At 47.6% G+C, this 22,755-nt stretch overlaps 1 long non-coding RNA gene across 1 annotated transcript; it reads left to right on the top strand.

Moving 5' to 3' along the window:
* Window positions 1-69: 69 nt before the first annotated feature.
* On the top strand, window positions 70-22,728 carry LOC138265602 (uncharacterized). Its single transcript, XR_011199388.1, has 2 exons — window positions 70-518; window positions 20,331-22,728. It is a non-coding gene; the product is annotated as an uncharacterized lncRNA (long non-coding RNA).
* The last annotated feature ends 27 nt before the right edge of the window (window positions 22,729-22,755 follow it).

Raw genomic sequence — 22,755 nt, 5'->3', positions numbered from 1 at the left:
GACAGCCAGAAGGACGCCTTATCTCGCACGTTGCCTCTTATCAGCGCAAAGATTCCCAGGAGGTGGCGAGCAGGATTCCTTACCAAAAGAGGCAATGAGATAGCGACATGTACAGCAGCACTCTCTCTTTCCGGCCAGATCCAAACTGCTCAAAATCACCGCAACATGAACCAGACCGCCCTGGCCTCTCTCATCTCGAAATGCGTTCTTCAACTTCTGGAGAAATCCCTGGACGAGAAGTCCCTCGGACAGAACCTCACCGAGGATAGTGAGGGCCCCATTAAGCCCTACGACAACGCCTATTTCTTCATTCTCTTCGTTATGTTATTTTACTCCTTCCTGGCCTTGACTGTTTTCTTCGGCTACGTCCGGTCCAAGAAGCAGGTGTCGAAGAAAGACCCGTATCAGGAGTTCATCGAAGACCGCAACAAGAAGAACAAGTGGAACACGGCGCGACCTGTGGAAAAATATGAATTTGAAGAAGAATGCGTTTTATGAAAAGAGGGACAAAGGACAAGGTACATTAAAACAACAATAAAAAAAAACTACATTTTACCTAAAGGTTTCAGAAAAGAAATCTAGATTATTTTTAACAAAAAGACTAGTGGGTTGGGCCGTAATTATGGCCTATTTGGCAGGTCTTTGGAAGGTTTTATGCTATTCGTCAATTGTCTACCTCTATTGTGTCGTGTCGCATGACTAATTGTTTGAAGGTAGCAGGCACTTCTTTTCAAATGTGTTCATTTTGACAGGAAAATGCCGCTCAGAGAACGCAACATGCAATAACAGAAAAAAGCAATCTACAACTGTAGTTAAGATAAACGTATATTATTGTGTTTTAAAAAAGACGGCAACAAATCATGTTTTGGGAATGCATCGTTACTAAACTTTCTATTGAGAAATGTTTTAATAGCACATTTTAGCTATAGGTAGGTAGCAGGTCTTTTAATAACATGAATCTGTCTCGGAGACAATAAAGCTCTTTGCAACAGAAGCAGACTACATTACACTTTTTTCGTTTTGAGCACAGGAAGTTCAAGTGATTTGATCCGAATCACGGGATGTTGCGCCGTAGCTGGGATTGAGCCAGGATTTGAGCCAGGATGCGGGCCTGGTTCCCCCTTTTCCAAGGTCGGCAGCTGCAGCTAAGAGGCCCAATCTCCTCCCAATTTTATTTTCTACCTAAATACAAGCATGTTTATGCATATTAAATTTAAGATCTTACATCCACCCTGGTAGTATAAGTTTACACGTTTTGCATGCATACATGTGCATGTATATTGTAGGAATAAGCAGCGTGGTCTCTAATGTGCTAACACATGCAAGCACAGGCATGCACAAATGCTGTTTCCATGACTGACACAGCTTTATGAATTTGTTAGGAAAATTAAAACTGATACAAACACATATCACTATAGCATTAAAAAGCCCCGTATTTGCAAAGGAAAAGGCAAGCAAAAGTCGTGCTGTTGCCTCAGGCAATATTTACTGCCTTTTCAGGGCTCCTGCATACTTGGTCTTCACCCTCAGTATAGCTCACCGAGTTCACCACTTGGACACAAAAAATGCACACATCTGAAGATACTGCTTCATATCATTGTGAGGCAAACTTATCAACACTTACAAATGCCACCGGTATGTGACGAAACAATACTCAAATAAAAGTTCTTCATGCTAATAAAATTAAGCTGAAAGGAGGAACAACTTACAAAACAGTGCAACGTATCCGACTACTTGAATTTCATAACCTTTAAAATGGAGAAACATTACTGTAGTCCTTAGGATGAACATATATTAGCGAATGTTCGGTACTCCAGGATGTACGAACAGCACTGCATTTATTGGTTGAGGTCTTGCACTTACAGCTTTTACAGATGAAGGAAATGTGATATGTAGCGGTACATAAAAACACAAGCCACTATTACCATTATTGAAAGTAAGATGATAGGTAGATAAAAAAAAAAGAATAGGATAGTGGTGTTGGGTGTATGAACCAAACACGTTCAAATACATGAAGGAACATCTAATTTGTGTCTATCCACTCACACAAATTGGATATTTTCAACTTCTGGAAGATGCCCAGGCACCTTTGTGCAAGCCTAGCATTGTTAACAAGCCAAAGGCAACCACAATACATAAAATGACATGGAATGAAGAGTGAAACACCCTGCACATGCCCTAAAAATAAATGTTTATCTCCCATCAAACCCTTTATCCCACCATTGTTTTTCTACATACACATATAAGAGAGGAAAAAACAACTAAATGCTTGTCTTTTAACAATACATTTAAACAGTGGTGCATATTCATGAAAGCTATTTTTGAGTATGTACAGTAGTTCTCTTAACAAACTCCAAAATTCAATTCACAAACTTCCAGCTGGTGATCTCCACCTTTCTTATTTTTTCTTTGTGGAGTTCTCCACCTGCTAGAGAAGATCTCCACTCAAGTAGTTATCGTATTTAGTAGTACATGAGGGGAGAAAAGGCAGAGTGGTTGAAAAATGGGGAATAATATTTACAAAATTGTAGATGGGTTTTAGGAATGACATTCTACTATGAAACACAAAACCACCCAAGGGTAATACAATTGAAAAACACAAAATACACATCAAATCTACTACGCTAGTACCAATGGCAACACAAGCTCAAATGTACTGCAGCCCAACCTTGGAGTACGTCATCTATCAGCCATGGTTCACCGCTGATATGAAGCTCACTCCCACAGAAATCAATACAGACAAGGGAACATTGCAAAGAAAGAGGGAAATGTATAAAGTAAATGAAATAATATTTTAACGAATACTTTATTTAAATTCATTTTCATTTCTGGATAAATAATTGTTCATTTTGTTTTTATAATAATATTGTGATGGAACATATTTTAAATGCTATTTTTTAAGTGAAGGTTAAAACCTAAATAAATGATTGATAGCTTGCCTCTAACAATGATTCAACTGAAATCATACTGTAAAGGGTGGGGAGGAAAAATGAACATTTAATTTAATTAGGCTGAATTTAATTACAATTATTTCAAAAGTAAGTTAAAACTATGTTGTGATAAAGTAATACATTTAGCTTTAGTGGATGTTGTTGTCATTTGTTACTCTGATGGTCCTATGTAGGAATTAGGGAAATGTGTTTTAATAATTAAAAATAGGTAATATTTATCTTTAAATTAAAGCACACTGACATAAAGACAAAAGTTACTAATAGTAACTTTTCGGTCATAAATTCAGCTGTAGGAATCATCATCCCATAATTTTGGGATGTGGAGGCTCATGAATCTACATCTAGGTCTAAGCCCATAGATAGAACTGGTGAATTTCATTTATGAGGAAATTTACACTTAGGTGTAGGTGTAGAGCTGCACTTGAAGTGGCCTAGACATGCAAACTTACCTTTGTGAATAGGACACTCTAAGCTGACAAAAGTTTTCCTGTGCTTCAAAACTGTGCTCTTGTCTCTGTAGGTCTCATGCAAACAAATGTTTGTCACATTTTCAAAGCCTTTATCTCAAAATGTAATACCAACAGAATGTATACATAGACAAGCCTGGAAATGTCTTGCTGTTTAAATATTGCCTCTTTTAGCTCAGTGCAAAAATGCATGCAATGCAAGAAAACTATTAAAAAAAGAAAGAACATCCTACTTGAACTATGATCAAGAAACTGACTTGAACGGACTATAATTTTTTTCTTGTTATGTTTAAATATTTATTTTCTTTTGTGCACTTTTTGCCAGTAATATTTTTTTTTTTATTAACAACACCATCTACATATGAGTAAGCATTAACATATTTATGTGGCAATAATGCAGTGAGTTTTGCTTTTAGGTGGGAATATCTTCTTTACAAGAGATGGGGCCAGATTAGTCTGTCCCAAATGTGACGGATATCCCGTCCGCCATTTTACAAGTTCCATAGGATATAATGGAACTTGTAATACAGCGGGTGGGATATCCGTCACATTTGGGACAGAGTAATCCCCTCCGCCAAGGTGGTAATGAGGCCCAGGGTCTGCATCACCGAATATGCATGCACCATTTCACAGCCATTTACACTGCACCAGGTCACTTATAAGTCACCTATATGTCAGGCCTTCCAACCCTGAAGGCTGGGTGCAAAGTACCTGTGTGTGAGGGCACCCCTGCACAAGCAGAGGTATCCCCATGTCATCCAGGACCATTTTCCCAGACTTCATGAGTGCGGGGATGCCATTTTATGCGTGCACTGGACATAGGTCAATACCTATATCCAGCGTCACAATGGTAACCCTGCATATGGCCATGTAAGGTGTCTAACAACTGGGAATTGTACCCCAATACTGATTCAATTATTGCTTGTACAATCCCTCCATGCACTCTGGGGGCTCCACAGTGGACCCTCAGTACTGTGATACCAGCCTTCTGAAATTTTCCAGGCAGCCCCAGCTGCTGCCACCTCACAGACAGGTTTCTGCCCTCCTATTGCTTGAGCAGCTCAAGCCCTGGAAGGCAGAACAAAGGATTTCCTTTGGGAGAGGGGTGTTACACCCTCTCGCTTTGGAAATAGGTGTTATAGGCATGGGAGGAGTAGCCTCCCGGAGCCTCTGGGAATGCTTTGAAGGACACAGATGGTGCCCTCCTTGCATAATCCAGCCTACACCGGCTCTGGTGCGAAACTAGACAAAGGAAAGGTGAGTGAACATTCCCCTGTCCATCATCACCCCAGGGGTGGCGCCCAGAGCTCCTCCAGAGTGTCCCTGGGTTTTGCCATCTTGGATTCCAAGGTGGTGAGGCACTCTGGGAGCATCTGAGTGACCAGTGCCAGCAGGTGATGTCAGAGCCCTCCCCTGATAGGGCTTACCTGGTTAGGTGACTAATCCCCCCTTGAGGGCTATTTATGGTCTCTGCTCTGGGAGTTTCTTCAGATTCTGATTGCAAGACTCCAGCAGGAATCCTCTGCATCCTTTCCTTCATCTTCTACCAATGGAACCGCAGCTGAACCCTCCAGGAACTCTACAAACTGCAACAAAAAAGCAAAGTCGACTTCTGCAACATCATAACTTCAGCTCCTGCAAGGAACTGCAACAGTTTCCAGGATGTGCATCCTCCGAGGACTGCCTGGCTTCAGCCTGCACCAGAAGACCCGAAGGCATCTCTCGTGGAGTGACGGAGTCACTTCCCTTCTTCAGAAAGCACCTCTCTGCAGCAACGACCAGTGTTGTGGGTCTCCTCTCCAGGTGATGAGCGTGGATCCAGCAACACAGGTGGTGGACTAAAGTGACCCCAACAGTCCCAAGGTCCAGCTGCCCAACTTTGGTTGAGGTAAGAGCTTGCCTCTTCACGCAAGACAATACCCCCATGCACCGCCTGACTTGCAGTTGCCAAGGCTTGTGTGCGACCTCCCAAGAAGTTCTTCGTTCATAGCACAGCTTAGGCCCCCAGCACTTCATCCTGCTATGCACAGCTTCCTGAGTGGTTCTCCTGCGGCATGGGATCCCTTTGTGTCATGCACATGGGCCTCCATTTGCACCTTCATTGTCACCGTGCTGTGGGACTCCTGTGCACGCTGCCTGGTCTTCTGAGGGCTCTCTGAGTTACTGAGAGCACCCTCCTCGGTAGAGGCCACCAGGTCCCTCCTGGTCCCGGGCAGAGCCATTTTCCACTAACCGCAAGCTTTGCATGTGCCAAGGCTTGTTGGCAGAATCCAGCGACGCAAACCAGACTGCAATCATCCATCCGGCGTGGGACATCTTCTGCACCAACCAGGAACCCACATCTGTCTTCTTGGGTGCATAACTGACATTGTCTTCTCAAGGGTGGTGCTTCTTTTGCACCTTCATCCGGGTTAGAAGGGGCTCCTGTTCTCGCTGGACTGTTCAGTGCTTCTTTTACTTGGTCCCCTTCTTCCACAGGTCTTCAGGTCCAGGAATCCATCATTGGTGTCTTACAGTCTCTTCTGGTTCTTTTATAATGTTCTATCACAACTTCTTGTGTGTTTCAGGAAACTTACTGTGATTTACTCCTGTTGTCCTGGGCTCTGGGGTGGGGTCTATTACTTACCTTTGGTGTTTTCTTACACTCCCAGCACCCCTCTACACACTACACTTGCCTAGGTTGGAAACTGACGTTCGCATTCCACTATTTTAGTATATGGTTTTTGTTCCCCCTAGGCCCATTGCAACCCATTGTGATTTTCACTATTTGCACTCTTTTCTAACTGTTTACTTGCCTGTTTTAGGATTCTAGTGTATATATGGTGTATATTACTTACCTCCTAAGGGAGTATAGTCCCTAAGGCACTTGTGGCATTTGTGCCACCAAAATAAAGTACCTTTTTTGCAACACTGAGTATTTTCTTTCTTGAGTGTGAGTACAGTGTGACTACAGTGGTACTGCAAGAGCTTTGCATGTCTCCTAGTTGAGCCTTGGCTGCGCAGCTACAGCTACCTCTAGACAGCCAAGCTGCTAGACACTGACCACATATCACTAATAAGGGATAACTGGACCTAGTATAAGGTGTAAGTACCTTTGGTACCCACTTTCAAACCAGGCCAGCCTTCTACATGGGATTACTCAGCAAGGATCTACTAGTGATCCTGATTGTATAGTAACTATCAGACTCAATAAATGCTCTTTATTACAAATTCTGCAAATGTATGCAGATGGTGTTGTAGGGGGTTAGCTTTGAAGTGGTTGTAATATCGTTCTTCATCTGAGAAATGATGGATTAGAAAGAATGACTGAAATTAATCACAGAGTTTTGGGGAAGGATCAATGATGATAGCAGAAGTAAAATTCTCAAAGCACAATCAGTATTTGCTTTTATTTGTTATCACCAAATACAATTGGAAGAGTAATCCCCATGTGGTCTCTTAAATTACTAGCAATACTTTCTCAGTATGTTTTTGTTCTTATTTCTAGATTTAGAAAGGGATCCTATGGAGACTGGGGGAACTCAGAAACAGATCTCGTAGCTGGTAAGTACCCGCAACTTCGGAGGGCAGACCTCGGGGTTTAGATGAGCACCGGGGAGGCCACAGGGCAGCACCAAACACATCCTCAGCTGCACGGGGGGGCCCGTGCAGAGTGCAAACATAGGGGGTCATTTTGACCTCAGCGGTCTTTTGTCAAGTCCGCCGAGGGACCGTCATGCTGAAGACCGCCAGTGGTGGCGGTTTTCCGCTCGGCGTATTATGACTGTTGGCAGCTCTCTGTCCTTTTTCGGACGGAGAGACACCAACCGCCATACTGGCGGTCGGCGGGGAAGTGGAGGTTGCTCCACCTCCACCGCCACGTCAACAGAAAACCGCCCACCGAATCACGTCCTGTGATTCGGCGTGGCAGTGTTCTGTTGACGGTGTGGTGTTGGCAGAGAAGCCCCCATGGATCCCGTCCCCTCCCGGAGGATCGACGGACCAGGTAAGTCGATCGTCCGTTAGGGGAGGGGGTGGGGGGGCGTTGTGTGTTGTGTGCGTGCCTGGGGGTGTGCATGTAGTGGGGGGTGTGTGAGTGCCTGCATGCTTGCAGGGGTGTTGTGAGTTTGGGAATGAGTGTGTGTATGTCTGTAGGTATGTCTGTATGGTTGTGTGCGTGTATGTTTGAATGTGGGTGTGCGTGTCTGACTGTGTGTGGATGTTGGCATAAATGTCGGTGTGTGTGCGTGTATGTGTGTTGGTGGTGCCTGCGTGCATGTCGTGTGTGAATGAGTGATGTGATGTTGGGGGTCGGGGTGGGGAGGGGGGTCCTGCCACCTTTGGGGGGTGGCAGGGGTGGTGGGGGGTGTAGGGGAGGGAGTCGGGGTGGGGGAGACCCCTATCAGTGCCAGGGAAGGAATTCCCTAGCACTGATAGTGCTTACCGCCATGGATTTCATGGCGGTTCCAAACCGCTTGAAATCCATGGCAGTCAGCTGGGTCCAAATGCCGCCGGTGATATAGTGACGACCGCCGGGCTACCCAGGTCTCCAACCCAGCGTTCGTCTCCGCCATGGCGGGAGGAACGGAGAAGCGGCGCATGACCATGGCGGTAACCGCCATGGTCATAATTGCAAAAATTTGACCGCCAGCCTGTTGGCGGTCTTACCGCTGCTTCTGCGCCATCCGCCAGGGTCGTAATGACCCCCATAGTGTTGGGCTCCCAATGCTTTTAAAAAAGGGAATCCTGGGGATAACATAGATGCCGCAGGCTGGGTCCAGGGAGCTGAGCAAAGAGGAGGGCTGCCTGCTGAATGTTGCTGGATCAGTGGTTGGATTCCCCAAGGCCAGGGGGCAGCGGGTGCAGGGGTACCTTTAGCGGTTTGAATCTTCGTCTGGTTCTCTTGTGGTCGGGGGGTCCTCCGGATTTAGGCTGCAGGCGTTGTCGTGTTGGACATGAGAGGCCAACCCAGGGTAGACACAAGGTCAGAATCGCCTGGAGACCTGCTCTGGACTGGTGGGCCACCTGGACACAGGCCGTGGGCGTCTGGTGCAAAGTGGGCAGGACTCAGGGATCCGGAGCAGTTCTGGAGTCCTTTTGGAGTGTTTCTTCTGGACAGGGCGACTGTCCTCTGGAGTTCGTGGTCCTCTGGTGGGAAGGTTGTCCTCTGGGGGTTTAGAGAGGTCACTGGTCCTTGTGTATGTGTCATCTGTTTGGAGTAGGACTGGGGCCAAGGCAGTTGTCGCCTGGGGTCTTCACTGCTCGGGGTTCAGCTTAGCAGTCCTTCTTCTTTCTTCTTCCTTCTTCTTGTTGAGGTCACCAGGAATCTGGAGAGCTAGGTTCAGGGGGGCACTTAAATCTTAGATTTAGGGGCTTTAAAGGAGTCAGAGGCCAGTAGCCAATGGCTACTGTCCCTGAGGGTTGCTACACCATTCCTGAGCCCACTCCCTTTGGGGAGGGAGGTACATTCATAACCCTATTGGTCCCTGTGCTCCAAACCAAGATGGGGGATTCTGCAGAGAGGGGGTCATTTCAGCTCTGGACTCCTTAGGGGTGGTCCCAGCTGAAGTGGTCACTCCTCCCTGTTTTACCTAATTTTCCCACCGGACTTGCTGCCAAAAGTGGGGCTTTGTCCGGGACCGGGCATCTCTACTTTCTGGAGTGCCCTGGTGCACTGTAACAGGAAGCCTTAGCCTTTGAGGCTCACCGCCAAGTGTTACAGTTCCTGCAGGGGGGAGGTATGAAGTACCTCCACCCAGAGCAGGCTTTGTTTCTAGCCTCAGAGAGAACAAAGGCCCTCACCCCATGGGGTCAGAAACTTGTCTGACACAGACCAGTTAGTCCTACAATAGAGGATTGGATAAAATACACGGGCCATCTCTAAGATGCCCTCTGTGTGCTTTTTAAAATAAATCTAATATTGGCATCAGTGTGAGTTTATTGTGCTGAGAAGTTTGATATCAAACTTCCCAGCCTTCAGTGAAGCCATCATGGAGCTGTGGAGTTTGTAGTGACAAACTCCCAGCCCATGTACTTAACATGGCCACACCGAACTTACACTGTCTAAGAATTGACTTAGGCACTATAGGGACATATTGCTCATGCAGCTATGCCTGCAACTGTGGTATAGTGTACCCTGCCTTAGGGCTGCAAGGTCTGCTAGAGGGGTGACTTACCTACACCACAGGCAGTGTTTTGTGGGCATGGCACCCTAAGACGGATGCCATGTCGACTTGGCCTTTTGCTCCTCACCAATACACACAATCTGCAGTGTGCATGTGTTTGGTGAGGAATCCCCTAAGGTGGCACAACACATGCTGCAGCCCTAAGGGACCCTCCCTGGCCACAGGACCCTTGGTACCACTGGTACCTTTTACAAGGGACTCATCTGTGTGCCAGAGGTGTGCCATTTGTGGAAACAATGGTATAGTTTTCGGGAAAGAACACTGGTACTGGGGCCTGGTTAGCAGGATCCCAGCACACTCTCAGTCAAGTCAGCATCAATATCAGGCAAAAAGTTGGGGGGGGGGGTAACTGCAACGAGGGCCAGTTTCCTACAGTACACCATTTGTAATAGGCCATTTGTTTTTGTTTTGTGAACTAAAGTACAGATAAAACCACCGAATAGTTGTAGCTGTTATATTTGATCTTATACTTCATAAGAATCAGTGAGCCTTTTGCTGCTGTGAGCCATTTATATTCAGTATCAAGTGATAAGATGCATCTGCTCCCAGTAGTTGCAGTATGTAGATGAAGTTAAGGAGTATATGGTAAATCTTTGACTACTCACTCAACAGATATTTTGTGTTTGTAGGTTTAGACGACTTTCCCTTAGTAATTCTGCAAGTAATACAATAGGAAACTGCCAGTACAGAGGATATCAATTCACTAAATGCAAAGATGCAGTCAATTGTATGACTGACCTGCTCTAGAGGGGACTTTACATACTGTACATAGCATGATTTTCTAAGCTGTGCAATATATCCTGAGTGACAGAGGCAGCACACTCCTTCCCGCATAACTGAAAGAGGCAAAGAATTAAAATATGACTTGTAAATAAAGACTTTGAATGCAGGAAATGACCAAGCTTAGTTGCAAAGCCCCATCATAACCCAATGGGCGATATAATACCAAACATAGATAGAGGTTTTTCTAATTGATCATTTGGCAAAAGACAATTACAATAAATATGCCAAAGAACCGATATTAAAGAGGAAGAATGATTTTTTATGGTAAGAGTTACAGTTCAAGCAGTGAGGAAGTATCTCAGTCACTGCAGAATAAAATGTCTTCTGAATGGATAGCGTCCATCACGAATAGGCCTGAGTATTCGCTAATGAATATTTTCATGATTGCCAAAAGAGACAGTTGTTGCTCATTGAAAATATAATGGATATCCACAGAGTCGTTTGACAAGAAAGGTGCATATAAAGCATGACCTTGATGTGCTCATCTAGTAAGGGAGCCCTTAATTCACATAGTACATGTGTATACCTGCACTACATTAGTCCACCATCATTCTAGTGGGTGTATTTTGTCATCAAAACTCTACTCCGAGCCTGAGCCTTATAAGACTCTGGCAACGTACTCTCCTCCTTAACAGCAGAAGCTACTTCAAGTAAGTACATCAAAAAAGGAAGCTCGAAATTAAGACTTCTAGGGGCTTCAGTAGTGATGTGCAAAGCCTACTTGAATCCATGTTGTTAGGCACAGGATAGGTTTGTAAAAAATAAAGAGTAGTTAGATTTACTACAAAACAGAAGAAACACTGGTATTAGTTCACAAAGAGTCAGATTTACAATGCACTTCACCTGGCTGAATATAATGTTAAAGCTGTCTTCCCTAACTTGTCACAGTCTTAAGCTAGTAAAAATGATTTGTAATCCTGTCTGAAAATGTCTCCATGCATATGTTACACCCAAACTGGAAAGGAATTAGTGCTATTTTAGTCATAAACGTAATAGACATACAATTTACCTAGGCAAGTGTGACCTATGTTAGCTAAATGTGTGTGGTGTATGTGTACAGGATGCAAATACAATGTTGGCTTAAGTCCAAAAGTGGCCGAATGACAGTGTTGCTATTTGAGTAGCCAGGAAGATACAGTGAAAGTCTGGTCGCCATTGCTGGGGGTGGGTGAAAGTAATTTGCAAAAAATATATTTTGGGGGTTAAAAGAAAAAAATGATGGTTTCCTTCTCTAAACTCTGGAATGCTGGTCATTTAAAAAAGCCTGTGGAGGGGACGTGGTCTGGCCACGAGTAATGATTTCCGCTTAAATTTGGAGCTCCACTCATGGGTGGGCCTGTGACAGAGGCAGCGACCCCTTATAATCAGTGTGGACTGGCGGTCGTGCCCAGGAGACACCCCCCGGACTGGGGCTTTGAACTGACTGCTGGAGGACGGCTCCCTCAACAGCGGCCTGTCCGAATCACCGCCGCTGATTGCACTGGGCCTGGGTAGCTGGGCGGAGCAGCAACCAAGCCCGCCGGCGGCCTTCCGCTCCTCTGCCTGTGGACACTGATTGCCACCTGGCCTGGCCCCATTACTAGTCGGGGCAGATGCCGCAGGGAGCCTGACGGCGTTTCCAAGCACCCCCCACCTTGTACCCTCGGACTTCCCACACCTTCCAGAGACTCGCCTGGAGCTTTGGGGGCCAGGGACATCGGCAACCAAGAAGGGACGACAGTAGCCCAACTCCCATCTCCGGTGTTTGCCCTTTCCGGTGTGGCCTGAGGAGGGCCTTCAACACCCTCAGGGGATCCCTCAGGAGCTAACTGGAGTGGACGCAGGCCATGCAGGTGGGAGTTCACGTTGGCTGGGCTGACCCCCCTTCTGCCCTACTGTGATCTATGAATGTGACACAGCATCAGCCCTTGGGCCCGCTTCATACCTGCCTCTGGGCCCACACCCCTTGTGGCTCCTCCCCTGATAGAGACCAATGGCCCCGAGGCCACTAACAGCCAAGCGGGAGTGCGGGGACCCGACTTCCACCCACAGTGTTTGCCCTGCCCTGTGTGGCTTTGCAACAGAACCAAGGTTACCTGCAGGGGCCTGTCTGGTGATGGACCGTAACCCAGTCTCTATGCTGACATCCCCTATACCCTGAGGGCGGAGGTTACCGGAACTTGCAAAAACTGAGTGCCTGAGTGAACGGGCCGGGGTGACCGGTGAGACTGATGGTAAGTGACCCGGTCATGCCCGTGGCCCTTAGCGGAGACTCTGCCCTGGGCTGGGGATAGCTCCAATGTCAGCGGGCCCCTCCCCCTCCTGAGACATGTGCTGGCTGATGTGCATCGGCGGCGCTTTGCGGAGTTCTTGAACTCCTCGACTGTCTGAAGACAGAGTGGTGACCGCCCTCTCACGACAACCCCAGACCTGAAGGCAGCCTGGTGTGCAGTGAAGGATTGGGACAAACTGCAGCTCACCACACTGTGCAGCTCCACCCACCTTGCTCCTCTCGCTAGCGTGCATTGCGGAGTGCCTGTCGAAGCCTCCAGATATTTGCCCTCCAGTCTCGTGTACAGACAAAGGACTTTGAGTGAAACTGTGCACAGCTTTGGCCCTGGGCGTCCAGAATGGAGGTGCCTCCTGGCAACCCCAATGGTAAATCCACTGGCTAACCCACAAGTCAACATCTGTTCTCAGCAGCTGTCCACCAGCCTCACACCATGGCCACTGCGTGGGGAATGCCAGTAACGGGCCAGCATGAGGTCCGCGCTGGTTCAGCACAGGATACTACAATGGAGCATATCCTCCAGGAAGTAATGGCAGTAGGTCGCCGACTGGAAGGGATGGACTCCAACAACTCCTCGCTGATGGCCGAGACCAAATCCATCCAATTGGACATTGCGGAATTCCAGAACCGTGTGGCAGGTCTGAAACATCACGTCACAGAGGGTGGAAGACTGTCTCAACACCATACCGGAGCGGGACTAGGAACTCATATTCCTCAGCAGCAAAGTCATTGACCTAGAAGACAGGAGCTGAAGAGACAATGTCCACTTTTTCAGCTTCCTGGAATGCATGGAGTGGCCAGACGTCAAAGGCTGCCTCAGGGTAACCCTCCCCACCCTCACCGGCCTCACCTTTGATCCCCCTCTGGATCTCCCGCGAGCGCACCCCATGGTCTGATGCACCAGGACAGTCTGTCACGACCCTGCCCATCATCATCCATTTCCTGCACCACGAGCAGCTCCACCAGCTCCTCACTGCAGCCCTCACTCATCGCCCCTACAGATACGAAGAGAACGAGATTCGCGAAAGACCAACGATCGTCGCAAATCTTTCTTGTCCCTTCGGCCTCGGCTCCATCAAATGAATATAAAAAACTGTCTATTTGAACCAGCTTGGATGTAAATAACCAAGGACAGCGAATCAAAGGACTTATTTAACCCAAATGACCTGCGCCTCTTTCTGGATGTACTCCTGGCCCAGATCATCAACGTCATCCCCCCACTGGATTGTAACCCCACAGCAACCCTACCTCCCTCCACCCCCTTGGACGGGTGATAGCACAATGACGGCAGGACACACCACAGAAATAAAGAATCCATGAGAGGAGGACAATTTCACGGTGACAGGGATCACACTGGACAGGTACAAATCACGATCCGCTCTGAAGCCCACCCCTACTACATGCTGAGATCGTTGACTCTACTGCATCCTGTCTATGCCTGTGCCTTGGTGTGGCAACATGACAACTATGCCCATTCCCTGTCGGACAGCTGAGTATCCAGCTGCATGCTTGTATATTTTACGGTCATTCTATGCTGAACATTGCTTTGGATCGCTCCACTTTTGGTGGTTGTGCTATGCTTTGTTGAATGCTGTATCACTTTGTTCCTGGCCTTCTATGTCCCCTTTGCTCCCCTTCTCTCACAACCCCTCCGGTAAGTTGGCGTACTTATTAATGTTTGCAATGTATTGTTGAACTTTGCTACTCTATGTGCCATGCGGCTGTTTCAGTCATTCAACAGTGCATATTGTTAAACTTGTTCAGTTTGTTTGAGATGCAGGGCCTGCACACTGCTGCTTGACTTGGCACCCTTACCCCCGGAGGAGTCCCTGAGCCTTAGGATAGCCCCTCAGTGAGGCCCGAATAGCCCCGGTTGCTCTGGAATTTGCCTTGTCTCCATCTCTATTTCTATTTTTATTCCCTCAGCTTCCCCTATTGCCCTCTGAATCATATCACAATATGTGCATCACTGTCTTGAAGAGAACTGAGAGTAGTGCCCAGACTTCCTGGACCTGCATGACCCCGAGGGACTCTCAAGGGTTTCTCTGATCATTCCCCCGGCCCCGCCGGACCCCCGTGTCCTCATCCCTATGTCATCCTATCAGCATGCCCTGCCTCCCAAGGGGGACTCGCCCGGCACGCTGGCTCCACAAGCTTGGACCCGCAGTCTACAGGCCTAGGTCCTTGGGGCATTGTTCCAGCTTAGAGCAGGGTATTTAGCTACCCTTATTGGCCCTCTGCGTCCCCTTCTTGACAACTATTTTCACTTATTTCCCTCTATTTTATTTTTGCTTTTCTCTTCGCCCATGCCACAGCCCCACCGGATGGGGTCCGAAGGATCCCCTTCCCTGATGCCTAACTTGCCCCTCTACATTTCTTCCCCTACCTCTCTGCTTGGTGCTTCCTCTCTCTTTCCTGTTCGCTTACTCTCCTTTCCTCCACACATCCACACCACAGCAATGGCTGGCTCAGCCTCTCCTGCCCCCACCCTCTCCACATTCTCTCCTGGAACGTCAACAGGCTGACATATTACGTAAAACACAAAAGGTGCTCTCCTACATACAATCAAATGACCGGATGTGGCCCTATAGCAGGAGACCCACCTTAATGGCTTTGAGTCTGGTAAACTGTGTCTGGACTGGGTGGGGAGGGTGCTCCACAGCAGCTGCCCTGAACCGGCAGCGGCGGGTGGTGGGACGGAGAGAAGTTGTGATGTAGCAATCCTGCTTGGTAAAACATTACCCATCACTGTTGTCAAAACATGGTCTGACCCGGACGGCAGGTATGTTTTGTGAAACTGTGAGTTAGGGATAGATCACCCTTCGTGGAGTCTATCTATGCACCTACAGGGTCTAAATGTTCTTTAGTATTCCAACTCAACCACCTCCTCTTAGAGATTGGGGCCTCCTGGTACCTGATCGGGCGACTTGAATCTTGCCCGAGACATGGTGCTTGACAGCAGCAACTCAAATAGAGCCCTAATGGGCAACTTGTTCTCAGACCATGGACTGGTGAATCACTGAGGCTCGCCCACCCAGCAGACAGAGAGTATACCTTTCTCTTGTCGGTACATCGCACCCAATTACAGCTGGATTACTTCCTCGTCTCCCAAAGAGTGGTGCCTCAAGCTTGGGATTTTCGGCCTGGCCATTCAATGCTATCACACCCCCAGGGTAAATCCCAACTGAGGGCACACGTCTCTACATATTTAAGAGACAACAAGGGCTCGGTTGCATCCCACAGGGTATTATGGGCAGCCATGAAAGCAACCATCTGGGGAAAATGATGCAGGTCGCGCCGAAAGAATTGGAGGACAACATTGCATCCCTTACCCGCCTATACGTGGCCTTGTCACGTCTCCTGGCGGTGCGGTCGGATCGGGTTGTGGGGGGAGCTGCGGTCCGATTTCCGTTCTGGGGGACCCGGCACACTCCTTTTTTTGGCTGCAGATTGTCCTCGCCGAGCATTTTGCGCAGCGTACAGACTTACCTGCCGTCTTCTTGGTTCTTCTTTCTTCTTTTCTCCTTCTCTTCCTGGGGGGAATCCATCTTTGGCTATACCATCATACTTTTCTCTCCTCTGGATCCCTGCATGCATCTGTTCCTTTCTTCCTGTGGCGTTTTTTCCTATCTGTTCTATTACTCTTTTCTCAATTCAAGATGGCAGCCTTTCCTTTTCCTGTTTCTTACTTCCTGTTTAGGGGTATATAAGGGCCTTGATTTCCTTTCTCCTTGCATTGCAACACTGCTCTGTGGTGATTACGCTCCTCCTGATTTTCTCTCAGATTTCCAGTTTTTCTTCTCTTGTTTTTTCCTGTTTTTTTCTTGCATTAGTCCTGGTTCAAGACTTTGATTTTTCTTGTGTCTTCCTTCTTCCAGGGAGTTCCCATCTGGAGTTTTTTTTCCCTTTGGGGTTTTTCCTCAGGGACTCCTTCTGGAAGGCACGGACTGTATTGGTGTCCACTGTCAACAGCACCGTGGCTACCGGAAAGTGTCGCCTCTATCTGGGCCAGAGCCGGACCTGCATGAACCGAGGTCGCACTCCATCTCCCTCTGGTCTGGACAGTAAGCCTAAACCAAAGCCTGACAGGCCTGGCCCTTGCTTCCCATGCAACACTGTTTGGAACAAGCCCATGTGGCTCTCAACAAACTGTACACGTCCAAGGCTGAACACGCGCTGCAGCGGCTGAAGAGCTGCCACTACGAATAGGTAGAAGGCGGGATGGCTCTTGGTGGCTCAACTACACCAGCTGGAGGCAATGCAGGCTATCCCCACCATTTATTCCTTGAGTGGTGAGGTCCAAACCTGCCAACAGGACTTTGGTAATGAGTTTGCGCCATTTAACCGAAAGCTATGCACCCCGGTGTCAGTGGCCAGTGCCGATCAGGTGGAGGCTTTTCTGGAGGGTTTATGGCTGCCCGTCTGTCAGACGAGGGCCTCATCCTATTGGATGGTGGGATCAGTAAGGCCGAGAAGGCACAGGCTATCTCTAAGCTCCCATATCCTAAAGCCCCCGGGGAAAACGGTTTCTCTGTGAAATTTTATAAGTGGGCCAGGGAGGAGGTTGTTGACTCCATACAAGCTACCGTTCAGGAGGCTGGCCAGGAGGGCCCCCTGGGCTCTATCTCCAACAGAGCAGTGATAGCGATCCTCCCTAAATCAGGGAGGGATCCCCTCTTGTGTGGCATCTACAGACCCTTATCTCTTCTAAACAGGGATGTAAAAATCCTCACCAGTGTCCTAGTGGCCTATCTCCACAAGGTAATACTGTCCGATTCACTACACCCAGGTGGGATTCGTATCAGGATGCTCCTCCAGAAACCATCTCTGCACTCTGTCCCACGCCCTCTGGGGGTCCAGGGACTTGCAGGACAAGGCATTGGCCTTATCCCCTGACGCCAAAAAGGCATTTGATTGCATAGAATGGGGGTACCTATTTGCAGCCTTGCAGAGGTTCAGATTGTGAGACCAAATCATCGCCAAGGTTCGCTGGTTCTATGATTGCCCCACGGGCCAGGTCAATTGCTGGGGCTTCTTGTCTGACCCTTTCCTGATATGGAGGAGAACCCAGCATGGCTGCCCACTCTAGCCACTTTTGTTCTTATTGGCGATGGAACCCCTTTTAGCCACCATCCGCCAATCTCTCCGAACTCTATTTGTATGCGGACGATATCTTGCTTACTTTGAGCCACTCCCTTCTTGCCTTACTGGAGGTCATCGACGATTTTGCGACCCTGTCTCGTTACTGGGTGAATTGGGGCAAGAGCGAGGCCTTGCCCCTGTCAACCATCGCCATGAGAGTGGCTATCCATGGCTACCCCTTTCGATGGACGCTGCCACACCTCAAGTATCTGGGGATCTTTGTCAATCGGGGCCTAGATCGAATGGCGGCAGACAATTTATGCCCCCTTATCACTCGCATGAAACTGAACTTTGAGAACCGGTCGCATATGGGTCTATCCATGTTGGGTAGGATGAGGTGGTGAGGATGGTAAGAAGGCCACGGTTTACATATGTGTTGGACATGCCTCCCCTCCTGGTGCCCCTGACAACCCTCCAACTTATAGATGCAGGGATCTGAGCCTTTGTGCGGGTCTCCTCCGGCCCCCGTCTGACATCTGCTAAACTCATGGTGCACCGTTCTTGTGGGGACTAGGGGCTCCCATTGGTAGAACACTATGCCTTGGCACTCCACCTCTCGCAATTGGTGTTCATTCACCCTGAGACACCGGACAGTCACAATGGGTCATTACTGAACGACTGTTACTCTATCTAGCCAGTGTGGCCTCAACCCTCTGTACAAGGGTAACCCCTTCGAGCCCCCTCTAGCCCCCACCAACCAGATGCTCTAGGCCATGCACAAAGCCTGGCTCAGGGCGCATTACGTTCTCAGTGTGCATCCCTGTCTTCACAAGCGGGCCCCTTTAGCGGCAACGACTGCCTGCACATTGGCATGGAGACCCTCAACTGGGCACAATGGCATGTGGTGGGTATCCACAGCCTAGACCAGGTCCTGGATGATGGTGACCTTAAAACATTAATGTGCCTGCAAGAGGAATTTGTCCTCCTGCTCCTCCAGGCGTGACAGCACCTATAGCTGAAGCGTAGCCTGTAATGTAGTATGGCAGCCCGACCATGGAACCTTCAGATCTCACCCGTGATGCCCTATCTTAGAACCTGCGGTAACTTCAGGGGTTTGATGTTGGGTCTCTACGAAGGCATTACAAGCCATCTTTTCTCACAGCCTTTCCTCGACAAGCTACGTATTAAGTGGCAATCCCGCCTGGGAGAAGTTGAAGAGGAAGACTGGACAGATATCATGGAGGCCCTGGACAGGGGCATGCGGGAAGCCCGTCTGAAGTTCTGCCTCTTCAAGACACTCCATGAATGGCACTGGTCCCCAGCGAAATTGCACAGGATGGGCTTACTGTTCCATGCAAATTGCTAGCAATGCACAGCTACCCGTTGTGATCTTACACACATCCTCTGTCAATGCCCCTCCATCCAGCCCTTCTGGACAGTGGTCGGGTCTGCTGTGAGGGCCATCGGGACACTTAGGATGCCCCTTTCCCACTCTCTAACTCTCCTACGTGACGTGGGGGACTCCCTGGATCTATCCCGCCCACAACGCCTCCTCTTGCACACAGCCTTTGCGACTGTGAAAATCTGCATTCTTTGCCATTGGTGATTCCCCAAATTCCACGAATGGACGGTGGCAATGGTCAAGACAAAAGCCCATGAATGTGTCATTTACCATTTGCAAGGTCTGTCGGCAGCATTCCTGCAGACAAGGGCATCTGTACTTTGGGACGACTCCTAGCATATCTGGCAGCTCATATCACTGAACCGGCGAGCAACGTTGGTGGAACCCTGGCAACCCACCTCCCCTTTCTCCCCTCTTCTCCCTCCCCACACCCTTGACCCATCCCCTGCCTTCTTGCCTCTACTCTCTCCCTGTAATCTTTCCTTCCCTTTTACTTCCCCTTCCACCTCTCGTATTCTCTACCTCCTCCACTGCAGGACCCTTGTTGTTCTCCCCTCTTTTTCCCCTTCCCTTCCCTCCCCTTCCCTTTCCTTTCTCTTTATTCCTTTTTCTCCCATTTGCTTCTCATTTCTTCCTCTCCCCTTCCCTCCCCGCTCCCTCCTCCCCTTCGGACCCACCCGGATGCCTTGTCATACTCTGGGGCCGCTCCACTTCCGTCTCCATTCTCGTCTGCTCACCCACACTCCCCCCTCTCCTGCCCTGTTGAACTCCCCTTGTCACTAGCCCGGGACAATTTTGTCCCTTTTCTCTATCCTACCCCCCTCACTCCTCCACCCATACTCTCCCCCCACCTTGCACACTACTGCCCTCTCTTATTAGATATTTCTGAGTTCTGTTCCTTCCAGTGATGCAACTGAATTCCTTGTTCCCTGATGTTAGGGCTTTTCACATTTGTGGTTCCTTTCAGTATCACATGCAGTGTGCGCTTTATCCCTCCCTACCCCCTCCATTCCTCATTCCCCTCACCCCTCACCCCTACCCCTACCCCAACCCCCACTCTGATGCATTTTGTATACTGTTTTGCCCTGTATTGCAGTAAAGGATCATTGTCATAGTATTTTGCAATAGACAACTCTACTTTCACTGCGTGAATATTGGACTTCAATATATAGTTTATATACTAATATTGTGCAATTTCATCTTTCCTTCCAGGAGCTAACGTCCAATAGCATTTAAGATGAATGATTGCATACATATATATATAAAGAGTATCCTTTCTAAAGAAGCACCATCTGTAAAGTATATGATTTGCCCAGAATCACAGGATGTAGAGCCGAGGCTGGGATTCAAAGCTGACTCCCCAGTGCAAAGGTTGGCACCTCAGTTCCCAAGACCACATCTTCTTTACTGACATTTACTCAGAAAATACCTGCTATGAAAACGTTCGTTTCCAGAAGCTGAGATTGTGCTGCATTTATGAAGAACCCCAGTAGTGAGTGGTTACTGGGTGACATCCATAGTAGAGGGCTGACATCTGTTACCGGACACACCCTTCTGATACTGGATTAAATACAAATGATCATTCTTTGCTTACTTTTTCCTTATTGCCCTATGGGTTAGAAAAGAGCTACATTTTCTGAGTTGCACAATGGAACAGGACCCTGTTATCATCCTTAGAATGCATGAACCGGGAGCTCCATACGTTATAAGCTTCCCTGTGCTGTCATGTGTCGAACCTTCACTTTACATCAGCCTTTTGTTCGTAATTGAGAGGTAGCTAGTGCATTATTAAGACATACATTACCACTAATTCCTTTGTAAGAGTGGAAACTCCAACTAGGTTTTGCATGTTTTCTTATAGCTTGGAAGTACATGGGAATTGTGTCCGACATAAGCACTTTTGCACTTTGTTCTTTACAAGTTACTGATGCTGATCTCTTTCCTGTCCAATTTGCTCAAATCATGCAGTGTATGATCCAGCGACAAGTGTTGTGATTACTTTGTCTTTTTCGGCAGTTTCTAATTTCCCAGGCTCCTTTATTATATTCCATCTATTCTTGACTCACTTCCCCCTTTCAACACCTTACTGAAGATAGGACTTGTTTTGAATGTTAACAGTGTGCTGACCAATCAGCAGGCACTGGAAGAGGGCACTACAACTATGAATTATCCAGCAGCTGCTTAGCTCCCCTCCAAGTATTCATTAGGAAGTCGATCTGCACTAAATGTCATCTGACACTGGCAAATGAGTTAAGCATTTGCTGAAAGTTTATTTTAACTTAAGTCTCAGATGGCTATACTAAACCCCCTAATGAATGACAAAAGCTTGTCCTAATACCAATAATTGTCTTTCTAGAGGTCATTTAAATAACTCAGTAGTCCTTCCTCTTGTTCTGCATCCTTGCCTTCAGCTGGCGATGCATAATGTGGGTAGCAAATTTTAGCACATGATAATGTCACATAGAAATTTAATATAGTCTTATAGCCTGCAGCCAAGGGCTACACTGGTTGCTAAAGACCCTGAAACAGAGTTATAGTCCTGAGCCACGGGCAAGGGCCTATAACAAGGGTGAAGTACTTTAACAACAGGCACACCCTGAGGAAGAAGGGCTATAAGGCTATTAGACCATCCCACCCGCTAAGGGTAGAATGTTTTAAATTAAAAACAGAGAAACAGAAAGACAAACAATGGAATGTCGGAGGAGAAGGCTTATATCAGCCATTAAAGGCCTAGAGCCACTCCATTGTCTTAAATGAGGCTCTCAACATTCTAGTTTTCTCGCTAATGTTACCTGTCTGCATTTCTTTTACCTGGTCTCTTCATTTCACTGTAGAACGATGCTTGAACCTGGGCACCTGCTTCTGACACACACAAAACTCCTAGTCAGAAGGAGAGTCGTTTCCTTTCAGATTGACCCAAATATGTCTCTCCTGCAGTATACTTATCAGTATCGTTTCTGCGTAGTGGCATTTGGCCGACATGCAAAAGCAATTCCTTCAAAATGAAAACGGGCTCTCCTGATAAACTCCTTAAAAGACCGTATATTTTGAATATGAAATTAGACCTCACATAAGGAGCAAGATTGAATGTGTTTGAAATTGAAACCTACCCTGCTATATCAATGCCCCCTGTAATGCAAAGGCAGACACAGTGAAAGCTTAGCTACTCTATTCAACATACCACTGACACACTTACACTAGCTTTTAGAGACCAACACCATAGGGTAGAAAGTTTGTTATAACTGCCTTGAATCACTAAAACTTGATTATTTGCTGAGGATGGCAGAAGATGGTGCCACTTAGAGTCAGCATCCATTTGGGGTTGCAAGGGTGAATTCCTGTCACAGAAAAAGTTGCTGGAGGATAATGAAGTTTGAACAGTGTTTGTTAGGTTGCATGTGAGCTTGAAGTTTGTACCTGGAAACTTCTTGAGATCACAGCAACCCGACATGTTGAATGTGTTGCTCCTCTACACTTTTTACTTTTTTATATGTTAGTTTGTTTCATTCTACATGATTATAGCGTATTTATGTACTTACCTATCATTGGGCCATTTAGAAAAATGTATGTTATTCAATATAATAAACCAAATTGATTGACTCACGAATAAGCCTCCTTGCCTTTTCTACAGATGAAC

The sequence above is a fragment of the Pleurodeles waltl genome, chromosome 11 (genome assembly GCF_031143425.1).
Source record: "Pleurodeles waltl isolate 20211129_DDA chromosome 11, aPleWal1.hap1.20221129, whole genome shotgun sequence".
Classification (NCBI taxonomy): Eukaryota; Metazoa; Chordata; class Amphibia; order Caudata; family Salamandridae; genus Pleurodeles; species Pleurodeles waltl.
Note: the sequence above shows the minus strand (reverse complement) of the source record. Positions and strands in the feature narration are given on the sequence as shown.